This window comes from Borostomias antarcticus, assembly GCF_949987555.1.
Source record: "Borostomias antarcticus genome assembly, chromosome: 12".
NCBI lineage: Eukaryota > Metazoa > Chordata > Actinopteri > Stomiiformes > Stomiidae > Borostomias > Borostomias antarcticus.
Window position 1 is genome coordinate 7,522,573 of NC_140245.1, and position 17,502 is coordinate 7,540,074.

At 45.3% G+C, this 17,502-nt stretch overlaps 1 long non-coding RNA gene across 2 annotated transcripts; it reads right to left on the bottom strand.

Annotated features, from left to right (window-relative positions):
• Nucleotides 1–12,151: 12,151 nt before the first annotated feature.
• LOC311316048 lies at nucleotides 12,152–14,747 on the bottom strand. Of its 2 annotated transcripts, XR_014630692.1 has the most exons (6): nucleotides 14,612–14,747; nucleotides 14,387–14,468; nucleotides 14,043–14,242; nucleotides 13,635–13,735; nucleotides 13,356–13,470; nucleotides 12,152–13,022 (listed from the first exon to the last, which is right to left on the bottom strand). It is a non-coding gene; the product is annotated as an uncharacterized lncRNA (long non-coding RNA). The 2 variants fall into 2 exon arrangements; XR_014630693.1 differs by having other exon boundaries at nucleotides 12,152–13,470.
• Nucleotides 14,748–17,502: the final 2,755 nt, after the last annotated feature.

Sequence of the window (17,502 nt, forward strand, 5' to 3'; positions counted from 1 at the left end):
AAGTTTCAGGAAAAGCTTGGCAACAGCCAAACGCCCGCCCCCGTGAAACACCACAATAGCTACTCCCATAGCGCAAAGACACTACAGCAGTACTTCACAGTTATACAGCACCATGAACACACTGGTACATGAAGGTATGCAGCTACTGTAGCATTTGTTCTCAGTCGCCTAGGGCCTACTGTATTATCATAGGGCCTGCTGTATTATCATAGAGGTAGCCTAGCATTACCCCAGTGAAGAGGAACACCATACACAATCACTACTATGATTTCACAATATTAGTACTTTCATTGACATATCTGCACCAAATCCACCCCCCAACTCCATCAGCGGTAAACAAGCGCTCCTTTCTCTCTCTCTTCCAGTTGTGGTTGCGTCTGTCTTGGGTGAAGTTGTTGTTTTGCCCGACTCTTAAGCGCACGCCCCCCACCCCCCCCACACACACACACACACTCAGAGGCCAGGCGAGGGCAAGCGCTCTTCTCTCCTCCACTCTCCTCCTCCCGCGGCCCTCGTGGCTAATGATGCCCCCTGCCTCCTGAACCGGGAGAGCTGAAGGTGATTCCTCCCCTCCGGTCGTCTCCCGCTGCTTCGCGCGCAAAGCGGGGAGGCCTACCCAATTTTTGGTATCTTAAAAAAAATGAATTAAACACAGAGCCATATGAAATATAGACTATGTGAGGTCAGACCACAACCCACCCCCTTCTGGAAGTCTCCGGGCCCCTGCCAGCATGATGGGAGCAGGACACAAAGACGTCTGACAGAGAGAGAGGGGTGAGCAGAGGGAAGGAGAGGAGAGGGAGATGATGTGTGTATCAATAATGCAACTGACATACAGCTCCCTCTCTAACTGGAAAATAAACAACGTCAGTATAGACTGGAGCAGGTCAAGCTCCGGGCTATAGATGTTTCTTGCATTAGACTTACAGCGGGGGTAAATAACTTGGTGCTGTGTTTTATCAAATACATTTTATGCTATGGTAAAATATTGTAGCTGACATAACACGCAGTATAGCAATGTGCTGTTGCTAAAGGAATGCTTAATGCAGAGCCTGAACTGTCGATTCTTACGCCTAACCCATATACAGTAGAAGACAGCTTGGCACTACTGAAATCTTCAGCAATACAGTTATGGTTAAGACTCAAACCAACTTATTGACCGTTTGAAACATGTGCTTCCTGTGAGGGCACTGGCCTATAGTTAACTGCAGAGTAGGCTACACATGGTTGATGTTAGGGGAGGGGGGAGCCAGACTACAGTGTGTGTTCTCTGTGTTCTCTGTTTGATTTTCTTTCTGTCTCTGTTTGTCTTTATTGGAGCCGGGATGCGCGGTAATCACATTGCCTCATAATGCCAGTATGTCATTTGTTTTCTTCCTCGTGCTCATTGGTGAACTAGGAAATGCTCCTTAATGGAGTCTCCTGGGAGATGAGATTCCCCCGCGCGTCTCTCTTCTGGTATCTCCTTTTCTTTTTTTTCTTTTTTACCACGTATTTACACCGTTCGCTTCTCTTCCCTTCTCACTCTTCTCCTGTCTAGCACACCCTCATCATCCCTTCTTGCCTCTCTCCCTCCCTCCCATCTTGTATTGTAAACAGCTCACAAAAGCATGACAAGGTCTCTGCTTGCACCCCCCCCCCTCTCTGTTCTAGCTATTTGTTATCGTCTACCCGCTATCGTGTTTGTCTCTATCACACGTTCTTTATTCGCATTTTCCCCCCTCCGTGTCAGAAACGGAAAAGTTAATTAAATATGGAATGAGACGGAGCAGCATCTCTTTAAACCATCATGTCATTAAAATGGCATCCCTGGGAGATCAGCTTAAAAGGAGTCGGAGAACAATGTCTTCCCAGTCAGATATTTATGGGCCTGGTTATGTAAACATGCTCCCTTTATTCTCTATGTATATTTCATGTAATTATCACTTTTTGTAGCGCCTGTCCCCCGAGACTCGTAGAAGCGAGGAGTTACTGGAGGAATGTCATTAGAAGAGACTATTGTTACAGCATTGCTATGATACACCACTGACTGAAGCGATACCAGTCCGATAGGGGAAATATGTTTTATCTAGGGATTTAAATCCATCGTATGAAAATCATCAAAATATCTGACTCAGACACCCAGTCAGTCAGTCCGTCCGTCTGTCCAGGGCTCATGCTGAACACTCGGCTCAGATCTGTCCCTACTGGGGTGAGGAGCCCCCTCCCTCATCTCTCCGCTCTCTCGTCTACAACAGATGTCGGTATCGTGTACCTGTACAAGATTCACTGATCGAATGAAAATGCGATACCTCGACTCGACTCTCCCGTCTGTTATGGGGGGGGGGTGGAGATCCGGAGCGAGATCGGGTTCCCGCAACAACAAAGGCCAAGGACTCGTAGTGCTGGGAGGCCTGGGTGCCAGCTGACGGAAGCTGCTAATTAAGAGGGCTGCAGAGCCGGCGGGGGAGCCTTATGAAACAGGGGCACCTGGGTTTCACCGGAGGAGGCTGGCGGGGCCTCTCCGTCACAGCTCCACTGAGGAGAGGAAGGGTAGACGTCGACGGTGGGCTGCCCCGCCTCGCCTCGCCACACGGGCGCTCGCTCACTCGCTTACGCACGATGCCGAACACGGCTGATGCTCGCCTAATCCCCCCTCCCCCTTCAGGGTCCACTATGGCTATGCGCAGAGATGCTGTTGCATGATATGATGAGATTGTGTATGCCCAGGCGCGTTAATCCCACATCCCGTACGCATGGACACAGACACAATTATGCACAGAAACACACACACCTGAGTGGAAAATTATCAGTGCTGTTCAGCGGATTCCATTGTGCTGAGGGGTCATAGTAATTTTACTATGTCTTGACGGTAGGGACTGCCCTTGAGACCTATGGTGACAGCCACGCTTTCGTCTCCCCCTCTCCTGTCCTCATCAGAGGCGGAGACAGCTCTCCGACGCCAGTGACCCTGCCGTAATGCCTTCCAATCTGACCCCTCGAACGCAGTAAACCTAAATGAACCATGGTTTCCAAAGTCGTCTGCAATAACCACCGCAGAATTGCTTTTAATCAACGTCTGAAATGAGGGTGACTTGAAGCGTCGCCCCATGCTGATTAAATGTAATTGTTTAATTGCCAAGTGCTGGGAACCCATCCTATGAGGATTCCAATGGAATTATTTAATCTCCAGTCAGGAAATACAGCACCGGAAATACAGGAGGAAGGAAATGGTTTTTAAAAAATGCAACCAGGAACAATGGTCTGTTTTAACAGTAGGCTATACCTCCATGAATTAATATTGGTTCGCCTTTAGTTGGATGAAAAGTAATAGGGACCAATGTGCTGGAACTTCCTGCTATAGGTTATGTGAAAGTAGAGTTAAATGCAGTTGCTGTTCCACCAACTAGGCTACCGTATCCCTGCTTTTTGATATTTTTGGACTAAACGTGTTGTCAGTTATACAACTTGAAAAAGCAGAAGTTTTCAACATTAAGTCATTGTATCCATGTGCTGTAGGGAAACTTCAGAGAGTTTAACTGTTGGGAGAGGTTCTCATGAGGGCCTTATAAAGGCTCAGTTCTCTCTCTGAACACTGCCTTCCCCCTCCACTAATGGGCCCTATAAACTTAGGGGCCACAGGTGCACTCCATTTAGGGTCGCAGCTTTCAGACACATTGCTTGGGGTCACAGACATGCAAACCCCCCCATAAACACTACACATACACAGTCACACACACAGACTCATACATGTGTGCACTCACGCATGCACATGTGGGCACACACACCTAATACTACACAGCATGACAGTGTACAACACACACATACACAATTTCCCATGAGATTAACTTAGATGCCTTAATTTGGCCCATACATTCTCACACAGGGCTATCATAATACATCTAGAAGTCTACCTGGTCTGACTAGATAAAAATACGTGTACAGTATACTGGGTCTGCTGGCATACATTCCGAGAATATTCAATCAACCAATCAGCAGCAGTACCCCCCACACACACCCTCTCTCTCTCTCTCTCTCTCTCCCCCAGTAGCACTGCTCCTGGTGCTGACGTCCCTCAATGGACTCCAGCTTGTGAATTCTGAAACCAACTGATTGAGCCCAGAGGTTTAGTCAGTGTTGCTGAATGCTGCAGTTCTGCTAACCCCAGGGGGAAATACTCCAGCTTCCCTCTGGTCACACAAGTGAGTGTTTGTCCCCAGCACAGCACAACGCAAGCAGACAGGAGGGGAGGGCCAGGGGAGTTGAGGCCTGCTCCCAGCCTGCAGCTGTGCCCTTATTCCCAGCACCTGACCAGAGGCCCAGATGTGCGCAACACGGCCAGTGGCAACAATTTGAGCAATGCAAGTCCCCTCTGGGAGCCCGGGAGGCACCTGCAAACAACCGCCCCCCTCCCATCCTATCCTATGACCGTGTAATTATACGCCTAATAACTCATCACCCGGAGAGAACCCCAGCTAATCTATCACGTCTAACCTAACTCATCTATCACAACCGAGCACTGATTTTTGCCCCTCAGTAATTCCTCTGCACATCATAACATGAGAGGTCTCCACTCGGGCCGAGAAGTGCTTGCCACAGCAGTGACCCAATTCCGGTGATTTACTTTTTTTTGGGAGGGGGGGAGTGGGGTGGTTAGGGCTAAAAAGGTAAACAAAAATCGACAGAGTGCCACCATTTTGTAGACTGAAAAAGACACTTCACTGAGGTTGGGTAAAATTATCCGAGCAAGGCTGTATTTAGTTTCTCCTTCATGTTTTTCAGAGCAGAGCACCCGTAGGTGACAGTATTGTACATCAATACAATCGGCGCAGGAAACTGCTTGGGAATTCATCTAACTGGTGTAATATACACAGGAATACAGTGCTAGGCCTACCCAATGTTTACCATGAACAATCTTATTATGCTATCCTGGCAATTGATATAATAATACAACTAGTGCTCTGCACAGCCTGCAGGATGACATTAAAATATTAAAGCTTACTTCTAGACCCCAAGTCTTATGAAACTAACCCCTATCTTGATCAATCTGGGTTGGGGGTGACATGCTAAATGGATCTAAAAACATTAGGCTACAACTTCATCCATCATCAAGATACACATTGGTAATACCAATACAGTTAGGAAGATAAATGTTGACATCTAGTGGCGGATAACGTGCCCCAACACATGAACCCCAATTGTGTAAAAGAAAGCATGGAGTTATCACCTCTTCATACCACATTCATAGCTATAGAATCGGTTTAAGCAATAAAATCCTGTTCATCGCAATGAAATCCTGTTCATCGTTCAATCGATGAAAATGTGTTTTTCGTTTTTTTTAATCATGTGGCCGTGTCATGTCATGTTGAGGAGTGTTGTGGAGGGTGAACCCAATTAAACTCAGTTTACCCGCTTCTTTAAAATGAGGCTGAGAGTTTACTCCCATTTTCTGACCAACTGTAGGCCTATTTATCAATGAGGGAAAACAAGGCAGCTACCTCTGTATTTACAAAATGACGTTGACCAATATTTGAAGAGCACATCAATGCTAGCAATGTTTGTGAACCAGATTCAGTGTCATTCATTATTTCACCAGAGTAGTATCATTCTTCTGACAGCAGAGGGAGACAGTCACCTGCCTGTAACAAGCAGAAATGTCCACCAGTGATGCGAGCCTTGCCTACCCCCCCCCTGAATATGACATGTGGCCTTCTACTGAAAGTCTATGAACCTGCAGTTAGAGTTCCAGGCCAAGAATAGCCTACTGTGTGATGTCGCAGTCATTTGATTTATACACTGACGTGACATCAGTAGAATAAATATCCCATTTTGATGTAGCCTGATTGGATTCAATCCCATAGTGCAAAACATTTTCTTTTGCGCTCTATAAACATATTGATCTTACCCTTTTGGTAAGAAGCGTGAATTCTTGATTTAGAGCCTGAATACACCATCGATGAAAATAACATTTCTTCCATGATGGATTGCCTTATAGGCCAACATGGTAAATTGCACTACGAACATGATGAATACCATAACGCAGTCTTCAATTGTAAGCATGGAACGCTGAAAATATGAACACCGTAGCCTACATTTTCATTCAGAAGTGTTACAAAGGCACACAGCACAAGCAACACTGGTCGCTATAACCTTATCGTTCCGTCCTCTGTACGTGGGAAAGATCTGTCCGGCAGCCGGTCTTTCCAATCAGTGCATTGTTGAACATGTCCAACCGACTTTCCGCCAGCCTCCTCGGGGGTTCACTGGGCAGACAACGGTGTGTTGGCAGCGGGCTGAGTGGACCATCGCCCGGGACACAGGATCCTGCCGAAGGCCCTATGGAACCTGCTGTGGCACAGCGGGTACAGGAAGGGGTTGGTGGCCGAGTTGAGCCACAGGAGCCAGAAGGTGACCTCGTACCAGAGGTGTTGGACACAGCGCCCCCTGCAGACAGCGCGGATGATCATCATCAGGGTGTAGGGCGCCCAGCAGACGGCGAACACACACACGGTGACGGCCAGGGATTTGGCGATCTTCTTGTCCCTGACCAGGCGGCTGCGCTGGGCTCCCTTGGCGGTGGAAAAGGTGTCTAGTTTCCCGCCGGGGAGGGAACGACTATCCTAGTGGATGTTAGGTATAGGCATGGATGTAGGGAGCCAAAGCGGAAAACTACGCCCTCTACTGGTTGGGTTTGCACCGCACCCGCCCTGTCTTTTGCATGGGAGAAAATGTTGAAATAATTCAAAATCGATATCAACACAAAACTTAACATACCATTTTGGATAGATAACGCAATAAACTACTAACTATAGCAACTTCCATCTCAATAAGTTGCGGTTTCTCAAAGGTAGGCCTAGTCTACTTTTTGTTTATTTTACGTTTTTGTTTTAGCGAATTACACATCCGGTAGCCTACTCTGCCGCGTTTTCAGTAGCCTACTTCACTGGAGTGTCGCTGACCAGAGCACTAGGCCTATATGTTAGTATGCTTCGTAAACATGGGTCAATGGTTCTTGAATTAGGGCACAAAAAACACCACTTTTTTAAGTTTCCAAATAGTCTAAATGTTGATAGCACTAGGCTATTACAATGGGTAGTCGCAACCTCGCAATCTGATTGGTTAAGAGCTGTTGTATAATCACGATATACCACGGGCAAAGCCTCTTTACAGTTCTAGGCCTATGTGAAATATTAGTAGCCTATTCGCCTTATTCACCTGGCAGCCATATTGGTCAGTCTGGGGTGCGGATGCGGAAGTGCCCGTTGACTTCAATGTTAAAAGTTCACTGTAAAAACACCACTTCAAGAACCGAAATAGTCAAAATAACAGGCTGAATACACTATCGGGGTTACAAACTCATCATTACCAGACTCATTGTTTTTCACTGCCGTTGTTTTCGCGTTTGGAAATACATCGGAGTGAATGCAGCTGACGGCTAACTGGCTCATTCACCTCCATGTAGCCTATTTCCAAACGCGAAAACCACGGCAGTGAAAAACAATCAGAGTCTGGTAATGATGAGTTTGTAACCCCGATAGTGTATTCAGCCTGTTATCTCTATGAAATCTGAACCCCTTAAAATACCAATTGCTCCGCTCAGCTCGTTCAACGTAACGTTAGTTGACCTGTCTACAGGACCGAGAGGGGCTACCTTCACCTAGGCTGTGAGGTAAAATCATGGGTAAAATGCGCTAGTGATGAATTCTAGTGCAGCCTACACAAAATAAATGAGTTTATATATACCATAAGCAGTCTGCGGGGAGATCCATAAAATGGTAAAGTCTTCACTACTTTTATTAATACAACATCTGATTCCACGCACGGCAACACCTGATTAACTTGACTCCGCCAGATGGTTCGCGAGATCAAGATGGTCTCGTGAAGCTAACGCTCAATTCACACCATCAGCGGAATTCCGCTGCCGCCTTTTGAAAAAGCGGCGGGATTCCATTCGTCTATGGTGAGCAGCGAATTCGCTATGACGGGGGCGGAGCCAGCAAAAAGCGGTGCGAAAAAGTTGAGAAAAGTTCAACTTTTGCGGCAAAATAAAAAGCGGCAACCAATCAGAAAGCAGAAGCTCGCTCTTGTTTCAAAGAACACGTTCCCTCCTGAAACAAACTCTGATGATGGACGACCGTTTAATTTTGGCGGTGTCCTCAAACCCTGTCCTGCATTAAGAACTAGCTTGCGTAGAATACTGATTCTGTCAGTGGCAGCTGAGCTGAGGTGAATAAGGCGAATTGCTTAATTATTACTGTAAAAACGTTAGTTCCGATAGTAACCTTCTGTTGGTTACATTCGTTTCTCCTCAAGAAAAATGGAAACATTAATTGTCAATTTTGAGTTCTGTACGTCCTGTACCCTACCACTCTGGTTTATCATCACCACTTTTGCAACTCACGGTTGCACAGCAAAGGTAGGCTACACTTCGTTCATGTCTAGGTTGGCCAGGAGTAGCCTAGTTTTGGTTGCAAGGGCTCATTGTTGGTCGTTTGAAACTCCATAACAACGTGATAGTTTTAGGAACTAGCTTTCTTGGCAGAGTTCACTAAAATCGATTTTTAATATAAAAAAAATAGTGAAATGAGATAAAATAAACATTGAAATAGCAGGTATCCCATAAATGTTTCCCGATGATGGTCATGATGATGATGGGGATCAGGGGGACACAAGCTGATGGCTGAGGCTGATGGCCGTGGGGAAGAAGCTGCCTCTGGCGTGCAGACGTGGTCCTTGTGGACCACAGCCTCCTGCCTGAGGGGAGTGGCACAAAGAGATATTGGCCGGGGTGGGAGGGGGCAGTCGCAATCTTCCTAGCCCGCTTCAGGGTTTTGGAGTTGTGCATGACCAGGAGGGAGGACATGTTGCAGCTGATCACCTTCTCTGAGGATCGGGTGACACGCTGCAGTCTGGCCCTGTCCTTGGCTGTAGCGGCGGAGTAGCAGATGGTGATGGAGGAGGTGAGGATGGACTCGATGATGGAGCTGTAGAAGAGTACCATAATTTTCCTTGATACACCGAATTTCTTCAGCTGCCTCAGGAAGTACATGCTCTGCTGTGCCTTCTTCGTATTTATCATCGTTCACTTAAAAGAGCGTTCGCGACCGACACATCAATTGTTTACTCGCGGAGCTCCGTACCGGACCAAGATGGCGGCCGCATTTTTCGTCCGGCAGCAATCAAATCAACGTCAATGCGGCGTCTAGTGTAGGCCTATATGTCTATGGGAGTACAGTACTAGCCTCCCTTGCGGTAAATTTTCAGCGTTTTGACCAATCACAAATTAGCAAGAAAAAAAGGCATTACATTGATTTAAGAGAAAAGAACCCGCCCTAAGGGAGGCTAGCCTCCCTTCCATAGATATCTATGGATCCTCCAGCTTGTTATAGATGTCACAATGTTGGAGCTTTAGAATTTCAATAATGGGTTTTTATCCATAGGGAAAACCTGCTTTATGAACAAAACTGAGATAATATTAATTATGAATAAATACATTCATATATTTATATTTGAATCCCTCTCTTCTCTCCAAAAACTGAGGAGGACTGTCCTCCCCTGCTTCTATGGACGAGCCTCCACTGACACTGTGGTGTCATTCAATGTGATGGGGGCGCCGTTTCTTCCTGAAGTCTTCAATCATCTCCACTGTCTTGAGAGCGTTGAGCTCCAGGTTGTTTTGGCTGCACTAGGACAGCAGCTGGTCAATCTCCCAGAGATGAGTCCGATGAGGGTGGTGTCGTCCGCATGTGACAGGAGCTGGTATAATGTGCCACATTGTCAAGCGAGGTCACTTTTCTTTCTTCTTTTTTTTACAGATTATGAAAGTGCAGATTGTAGACTTTCAAATGATGTGTCATACATTGAAATCTGAAAGTAGTTGAAGAAGTTATGTTTATTTGAATGTTAGTCCACCCAAAATCCACAAGCTGAGAAAATCCCCCTCAAAGATCTTGATCTTTTCACACCTCAGAGGCAGGCAGTGTGGGTGGGAACAATTTAAATTACATTACATTACAGTGATTTAGCAGATGCTTTTATCCAACAACAATAATTGCATTGCAAACTAGAAATGGTGCTCAGACCTCTGCCCCTGAATGCATTTGGTGGCTCTGTGTACGCCTCCCCCGAGTTTAATGAAAATCGGTACGGTAGTAATCCTGGTCCAAAAAATGAATGGTGATGAATGTCCGGCCGTGTTTGGGTGGCTCGTGGATAATTTATTAAAGGCAGCGTTCATTATTCCTTAATGACAACAAGCCTGTCATGATACATTGTCAACTGACATAACACCTATTATTAATGATTCAACTGTTGGGAGTCGTAGGAACGGGAGGCAAACTACTTTTCTCTTTGATGACACAAACGTCATGTATTTTTCGGCATTTGACAGAGCAACACACATCACTGTCTGGATGTGACTTGGATTAACAGTCCAAGTAGAATTCCACTTCATCACTTCATCTCATTAGCCATGAACTACTCTTTGGTGGGACAAAGGGCCAGGTTTCTCTAATTTACATTGCTTACAATTGCTTCTTGTTTTAGGATCTAGTTCAAGATCTGTGTGATCACAGAGAGAACCCTCCATGGCACCTGCATTAGTGACCTACTCCACTCCATGTTGCCTGCAGGCCACTGAGGTCTTCCGATCAGGGCCTATTGGTTGTCCCCTGCACTAGGCTCAAAACAAAAGGTGACCGAGCCTTTGAATCTGTGACGCCAAATATGTGGAACGCCCTTCCACAGGATTTAAGAGCTGCAGCCTCTGTGGACATTTTTAAAACGCAGCTAAAAACTTCTATTTAGACAGGCATTTGTCTAGCCGCGTGTGTCTGTATTTCTATGTTTATGTCCTCTCTGTACATTTATTGTACTTTTATCTAATGTTGTCTGTGTTTTTATATCTGTGAAGCACTTTGTGACTTTGGGTTTATGAGAGGTGCTAGGCGTATACCTTATTTACTTACTTACTTCTGCCATTGGCCCTCACTCAAGGACCACCCACACACTGGACAGCACTCCTCCATTAATCTAATATAAGATTGTGTTGTGTATTGGGCTGTGTTAAGTTATATAAGATTAGCAATTACAAGACAATATAAAATACACAATAGAAAGTACAATACCACAAGAAACTGGTGGAATGTTTATATTACAGAAAACAATTCAACACACATCATCACTTTTGGATTCTGCATGTTTTAAAATCTGCACCTGTTAAGAATCCAAGTCTTGTGGGTTGATCGAGCCATATAATCTGTACTATATTAAACAAAGGATCCACAAAACTAGGATTCAATTAAGATTGGTCTTTGTAAAATGGTGACATGTTCTTACATAGAGAAAGAATGTGTAGCTTACCTTTTATGTGAATATCAATTGTGAATTGAATGCATAGCATAAACTCAGGGTGACTACTTCCTCTATGAGCATGTAAGATGGAGCAGCATTTATACAAAATACAAAAACGCTTGTTCAATTCTGTGTTTAAGCAGTTTTTCTCACCAACAGCTTCAGGGTGAGTGTGGCAGACCTAACAGGCGTGCATGGGATTCGATGCGAGCTGGAGAAGGACCTGCTTCCCATAGTGATGCATTGAAATATTATATTTCGGAAGCAAAAAGGTTGTACCAGGGTATGGTTAAGAAACACCTTTGAAAAATACTTTCCACCACTTGGATCGCTTAAGACTTTTTATGTTATAGAGGACACTTTTAGGAGACAGTAATAAACATCTGTCCGATTTTCTTTTGAAATGTGAGGTTCACCCCTTTTTTCTCACATAACGCCTGGACTAATAGATCCGTTAGCTCACTGGTTGCACTTTGCAACCCTGCCGCAACCACCTCACAGCGACTAGCTTCTTGATTGGATAGTGAAACTATATTCTTTATTGGATAGTCAAATGATATGTTAATCTGAGCATCCCCATTGGCTATCCATAAGATCAGGTCAAAAGTACTTGTACTTGCAGGTTTGATTTGTACTCGTAGATTTGATGCGTCTCTGTACACTTAGATATGTAACTGCAACCAACTTTGAAATTATTTGTGCAAATCTTTTTCATTTGTTCACAAAACATCATGCACAGCTACAGATCTCCTTACGGATTCAAAAATGTTATCTACACATTCACACATTTGAATATATGAAGAATGTTCAGTGAATTTATTCTCAAATGAAAATCCAAAGACTACTTACAGTATAAACACGCAAAAGACATAACAACAACCCCAACCACATGCCGAGGCCAGGTAGGTAGGTATAAATGCATGACTTTATTTATATAGCACTTTTCCAAACATAAGAGGTATGTATGTAAGTAGGTAGGTAGGTAGATTAGATAGAGTAGGGAGTTGTTATGTGGAAGCCACTGGAGTCGAGGCCTTGAGATTACACCTCTCCACACATCCCAGTCCAGCACACCAGAGCACAGTTCATCAGCACTGCAGCCAGTATCACTCTTCAGCATGTCCGCGTATGTTATCATCCAGCACCACGTGTGTCTTTACCAGGCCTGGGTTCCTAGAGGACAAGGTTTGAAACGACGAGGTCAGGATGGCGTTTGCTATGGTCGACTATCCTCAGTCAATGCTGATATCTTTGTGGTCCAGAGAAGACGGGCAGACAGGTTCAGTAGCATGCTGACCACCAGTCACAGCATAACGCGACTATGCTGCTGACTTGTAAAACCCACTCAGAAACTGCTAGTGGGACATTATGATTACAACCTTCTACAGGGCCTTAACGGTACTAGAAACTACAATGGACACGCAGGCAGTAGCCGCGGCGGAGACGGTTTCGACCATCTCTGCCGTACTAGCTGCCGATGGTTGTGTGGGCATGGCTGGCCCAGGAGGAGCATACACCCTTCCGCAGTCGGCTGGTGTGTCGGCTGGTGTGTCGTCTGCTAACTTAATCACCCGGGTGGAACATCATCGGTCGGTAGGTTGTCGTCCTCTCTGGAAAATGCCAGAATCCAGGGTGGGAATTCTCTGAATAGATCCCCTGCAGCTCTACCCGTCTTCCTGTTCCAACATAGCCTGTATGGGGATAGCAAAAACAAAACAAAATACTCTTGATTTGCCATCGTGCAGCATCTAGATTTATTTTTGGTTGCAGACACTGAAAGTATGTTTGTTTAGCAACAAGTGAATGCTGCCGTGTTTCAACAGTCACCCTGTATAAGGTTGTGGTCTTATGATGCCACCTAGAGGCCTTTAAATGGTAACACGCCTTACACGACTTGACAGAGAAAGTGAGGGAGAAAACAGAAAAAAAGAAAGAGGAGAGAATTATTCCTTCTCTCTCTTGAGAGAGAGAATGAGTGAGTGAGAGAGAGAGACAGTGAGAGAGTGAGTTAGAGCAGCACTGACCTGCACACAACCACGGAAGCCATACTGTACTTTCCCATCAGCCCCCGCTATGCCTCCAACATTGTCTTCATCTTGTAGCCCTTCAGCTTGGTGTCCACCTCCAGGCTGGCCTAACCTTGAGGTAGATAATAAACACACACACATAATTTACACAAAGGTTTACCAAAGCGCCTCTGTTTATGCGCACGAACACACTGAATTGAACTACAACGTGGTAATGTCAAATTCAACTACAATACCCAAGGTGCTGTGCAGCCACTGAGTAGCCAAGTGTCTCACCGGATACAGGCCATGGTCCACGGTAAGTATGGCCTTGTGGCGTGGCGCGGATTTCCCCCAGTGCCGCCTTGAGCTCTAGCTGCAGCTTAGTCTTGCACAGCCTACATTTGAGACATTTTTGGCTATGGTTAAGCGTTATTTGAATCTTATCTGGCTGACCATTTCAATCCTGCATTTACATTTCCTCAGCCAGAAGACCAGAAGCCTATCACCGCTCAGGACAACTCAATGTGCAAAAATCAGCCCCAGACCCAAAGCTCCCCCTATCCCAACTCAGTAGGGGCCCTGGCCTCTCCTCAGTACACACCCCGATTGCCCAACTGCCCTCCACGCTGGACACAAACTGGCTCAGAGTTTAACAGGTTAAAACACAAATGAGTGCATGTTTTAGATGGGGCTTGACTGCACCTTCTTGACAGGCTGGATCTCGTACGATGATGCTGATGATGATGCTGATGTCGGCGCGGAGTAGCTGTCTGTCTCGAAGGTGAGCTGCTGAAGGTCGGCGTGGCTTAAGCTGTGGGGGTTGTTTCCTAGGTGCAGGAGGAACATCTGGGCCCGCGCTGGCTCCTCTGGGAGGGGGATGCACGCAGATACACAACTCAAACCTGGCAACGCGGAGAAGAGTACGACAGTTTGTGGACTTACGGCTTCATCACATATATCTACAGGCTTTACTACCACTTAATACCCTAACATTACCCTAATACACCCCAGCCTAACCCGAGCCTCACCCCTAAATGACCTCTGACCTTCTGCGGATGGCTGCATTCAGGACCCAGGGAATGTTGGTGGCTGCCGGAACCAGGATTCCATCATTGTCGTTGCACACACCTGCCAATCAGACAAGAGCAAAGAAGGATGACATCACAAGGCTGGTTTGAAGTCATCTGACAGGATTTACAGAGCATGAGCTAAATAGCTTGATTTTTTTGGGCCTTCCAAACCAGGAGGGGGCAGTAGCTCCTCTCACGCACCCTGCATATGGACCAGGAACTCAGTCTTGATCCTGGGGGCTGCCTCGCTCTCATTCTCATTCCTGGAATCACACAGAGTTCACTTCATCTATGAAGATGATAGAGGGTTTGTGCTGCTGGGCAAGGTCAAACAGGCTCTTCACTAGTCTGGAAGATAGAGGGAGAGAGGGAGGGGTTAGAGAGAGAAAGGTGTAACAAACAAAGAAAGACAAAAAGACTAAAGGCTGTAGCTTCCCCAGATGAAAGCAGCATAGGAAACAACAGTAGTGTGTAATCCCACTGAAACAGCACATAACTAAGAGAAAAGTCTCTCTCACTTCTCACTCTCAATCGCTTTCTGTGAGTGAGGGATGGAGAGGCAGAGAGAAGGAAGGGTGACTGATACAACTACGGGTCACATAGTAAATATTGCATTCAATCCCTGTTACCCACACAGTCCAGACAAATCTGGTCATCATTGTTCTAGATTAGTCTGCAGTAGCCAGATAATTTATTAGCCAGCATCATGTTTTGCTAAAAACATTTAGACTTACTTGATATGTTAGTCTCAGTCGCTCAGTCTTTCTAGTGCTAGTTACTACGCTACAGTAGCCCCTTTAACCAAATAATTTTGTCAAAGAACCGTAGGTTGTTAGCCAGCTTGTCAGCCTATTACAGCTAAAATACATGCTCATTTATTGAGCCACGCCCACAAATTCATGTTAACCAACTAGCTACCCTGCACCAATCATGTACAATTTAATTTCTACATAGTAACGTTAATCTGGTGGTGTGGTGGATTTGTTTACTTAATGTATCTATCGCTAGCTAACGTTAGCAATAGCTATAGCCTACTAACGTTAGCTAAATATGACTGCGTGAGCCAGTTAGCTAATGCCAGACGTTAGATAGCTGGCATATTTGTGTAAATTCTAGCTACCGATACAAATAATACACTTTACAAAAACTGCAAGAATAAAATGCTAAAGCTTAATGTAATAATTTCCGAGACCGTTAAGGGAACGCTGACCGGAAAGGGTATTCTTTCTTCTTCTCTCTATCTGCTTACACGCTTTTCACTTTTACGCTCTCTGTGAATTCTGAAACCAACTGATTGAGCCCAGAGGTTTAGTCAGTGTTGCTGAATGCTGCAGTTCTGCTAACCCCAGGGGGAAATACTCCAGCTTCCCTCTGGTCACACAAGTGAGTGTATGTCCACAGCACAACACAGCTGTGCCCTTGTTCCCAGCAGAGGCCCAGATGTGCGCAACACGGCCAGTGGCAACAATTTGAGCAATGCAAGCCCCCTCTGGGAGCCCGGGAGGCACCTGCAAACAACCGCCCCCCCTCCCATCCTATCCTATGACCGTGTAATTATACGCCTAATAACTCATCACCCGGAGAGAACCCCAGCTAATCTATCATGACTAACCTAACTCGTCTATCACAGCCGAGCCCCTCGTAATTCCTCCGCACATCATAACAAGAGAGGTCTCCACCCGGGCTGACCCAATTCCAGTGGTTAGGGCTAAAAAGATAAACAAAAATCGATGGCGTGCCACCATTTTGTAGACTGAAAAGGACACTTCATTGAGGTTGGGTAAAATTATCTTAGCAAGACTGTAGTTTCTCCTTCATGTTTTTCAGAGCAGAACACCCGTAGGTGACAGTATTGTACATTGGTGCAGGAAACTGCTTGGGAATTCATCTAACTGGTGAATATACACAGGAATACAGTGCTCGGCCTACCCAATGTTTACCATGAACAATCTTATTATGCTCTCCTGGCAATTGAGATCATAATACAACTAGTGCTCTGCACAGCCTGCAAGATGACATTAAAAACTTGAGGTTGACCTCTAAGACCCTAAGTCTTATGAAACTAACCCATATCTTTTCAATCTGGGTTGGGAGTGACATGCTAAACTGATCTAAAAACATTTCAATTTTCAATGTATTTATTTAAAAGGGACAGCGTACAGTTAAAACATATACATTACGCATAGGTTACTATGACAACATATAATGCACTGTACCAGATTCTAGCTTCAAGCTAATTTGCATCTGCAGTCCCCTTGGCAGGTCAGGGTACATAAAACACAACAAGTGATACAGAATAAAAACAACATGAGAACACAGAAAATACAGCACAACACAGATGTATGCTTGTCAAAGAGAGGCCAGTCGCTCTCATTGAGTGCACGACTGACCAGCTTTTAAGATGCTTTTCAATGTAGATTTAAAAGTGCTCACAGAGCTACACCCTCTCACTTCTTCAGACAGGGCATTCCACTGATTTGTAGCTTTCACAGAGAAGGCTGATTGCCCAAATACAGTTTGACGGAATGGTATACTGCAGTCTTTTGTAGAGGCTATTCTAGGCTACAGCTTCATCCATCACCTCAAGATACACCCTGGTAATACCAATACAGTTAGGAAGATAAATGTTGACATCTAGTAAACAGTTTACCCACTTCTTTAAAATGAGGCTGAGAGTTTACTCCCATTTTCTGACCAACTGTATTAATCAATGAGGGGAAACAAGTCGGCTACCTCTGTATTTACCACAACACGATGTTGACCAATATTTGAAGAGCACATCAATGCTAGCAATGTATATGAACCAGATTCAGTGTCATTCATTATTTCACCAGAGTAGTATCATTCTTTCTGACAGCAGAGGGAGACAGTCACCTGCCTGTAACAAGCAGAAATGTCCACCTGCGGTTGCATACTCCTCCTGAATATGACATGTGGCCTACTATTGAAAGTCTATGAACCTGCAGTTAGTGTTCGAGGCCAAGAAATACACTGAAGTTGATATCCTTATCCCATTTTGATGTACAGTAGCCTGATTGGATTCAATCTCAGAGTGCAAAACATTTTATTTTACCTCTATAAATATATTGATA